This window comes from Berghia stephanieae, chromosome 5 (assembly GCF_034508935.2).
Source record: "Berghia stephanieae isolate SIO BIC M18660-M18661 chromosome 5, UCSD_Bste_1.3, whole genome shotgun sequence".
Taxonomy (NCBI): Eukaryota; Metazoa; Mollusca; class Gastropoda; order Nudibranchia; family Aeolidiidae; genus Berghia; species Berghia stephanieae.
This window is the reverse complement of record NC_088364.1, coordinates 5561768-5564124: the sequence shown is the minus strand read 5'-3', so window position 1 is coordinate 5564124 and position 2357 is coordinate 5561768.

Below are 2357 nucleotides of genomic sequence, written 5' to 3'. Positions count from 1 at the left end.
TCTTCTCTCTCTATCTTCTTCTCTATCTCTCTCTCTACTCTCTCTTCTTCTTCTTCATCTTCTTCTCTCTTCTTCTCTTCTTTCTTCTTCTTCTTCTTCTTTCTTCTTCTCTTCTTCTTCTTCTCTCTTCTTCTTCTCTTCTTCTTCTATCTTCTTCTCTCTCTCCTCTTCTTCTCTTCTCTTCTTCTCTTCCTTCTTTACTCTTCTTTCTCTCCTCTTCTTCTTCTTACTATCTTCTATCTCTTCTTCCTTACTTCTTCTCTTCTTCTTCTTCTCTCTCCTTCTCTCTTCTTCTTCTCCTTCTTCTTCTCTTCTTCTTCTTCTTCTTTCTTCTTCTTCTTCTTCTTCTTCTTCTTCTTCTTCTTCTTCTTCTTCTTCTTCTTCTTCTTCTTCTTCTGCTTCTTCTTCTCTTCCTGCTTCTTTTTCTTCTTAATCATCGTCACATAAACCTCCAATCAGCACACAATTAATTATTGAATAATTATGGGCGGACATTGGAGTGGTCATTTTTGCTTTGATAGATTGATATAAACGTGGGTTGATTATGGCTCGTTTAAAAAAAAAATAGCTAGTACCAGGTAGATAGGTAGGTAGGAAGGCAAGGAGTTATGTTGATTTAATGTATATTTGTGAATAAAAGATTAATGATGATAATATAACTATAACTACTATGCACGTTTGAGATATTCGTTCTTTTTGTTTTTCTGTTATTTGGGTTGGTGGTGATTGATGGCAACGATGAAGATGATGGTTGTTGCTGTTGTTGTTGTTTGTTGTGATTGTGATGATGAAATGGTGATGATGATGATGAAGATGACGCTGCTGCTGATGATTGTGGTAGTGATGATAATGATGGTGATGATGATGGTAATGATGATGATAATGATGATGAAGATGATGATGATGATGATGATGATGATGATGATGATGATGATGATATGATGGTGATGATGATGATGATGATAATGATGATGATGCTGATGATGAGGATGATGATGTTTGTTTACAACTAGTCGTAAAGGGGTGTGGTTTTTATTTCTAACAAAATAGATAAATAAATAAATAAATATAAAATGAATATAAAAAATATTTAAAAGAATAGACCAAAAAGGGGCAGCGTGGCTCAGCGGTACGGTCTTTGCTTCCTACCCGAAAGGTACCGAGTTCAATCACCCGCCGCTGCGTTGTATGGCCTTGAGCAAGTCACCTCGCCCTAGCTCACTTTGCGGCGCTGCTCTGCGGCTGACGCCTGGGTTATTCCAGTCTTCCCTTGGAATAGACCCTAAAGACAAATTTCCTCTTGGGGATGATTAAAGGGAATTTTTTTTGTTATTAAATAAATAATAAATATATAAAAATGATCATTTTAAGCTTAAAACCACGAGCATTTTACTTTGTAACCTGATTCATTTGGACTGATGTGTACTTATTTACAGGTCTGATAACCCAAATTGTTTTGGGCCTATTATTGTTGATGGAAATACTCTCAAACCAACGCATAATACTGTTCATTACAACAATGTTACATCAGGCCATAATTGCCTTCGGTTAGCGGACCTGAAAATATGGGCATCTAGATTCGCACATAACAAAGTTCTAAGACGAGGGATCACATACCATCTGACTAACTGACTAAAAAAAGAAAATTAAAATTCTAAATTTCTGATCATTTTTATTAACTTTCTGGTGTCTGGTTCAATTGAACATAACACTGTTTCAAGACGGTATGTTATATTCATTTTGTTAATATTATTAATTTTATTATTATAATTCTTAATAATAATAATATATAATAATATAATAATAATAATAATAATAATGATAATAATGAATAATAATAATAATAATAATAATAATAATAATAAATAATAATAATATAATAATATAATAATAATAATAAATAATTAATAAATAATATAATAATAATAATAATAAATAATAATATAATAATAATAATAATAATAATTAATATTAATATTAATAATATTAAATATAATATAATATAATATATATATATACATATTCCAAAACAACAATTTGAAAATCACGATAGAAGCAAACAAAAAAACAGTTGACTTCCTCGACATCACATTCGACATAAAATCCAATTCATTCCAACCGTTCAGAAAACCAAACAACACCATTAGCTACATTAATAAAAACAGCAACCACCCCCGTCCCGTCATTGAAAACATACCAAAAAACATAGCACTGAGGGTGAGCAAACTTTCGGAAAACAGAGAGATATTCAACGTCGCAGCCACCCCCTACAAAGAAGCACTCACAACAAGCGGATACAACACACCATTTGAATACACAGACGCCTCCCTCTCATGTAAACCCCAACACACAAGTGA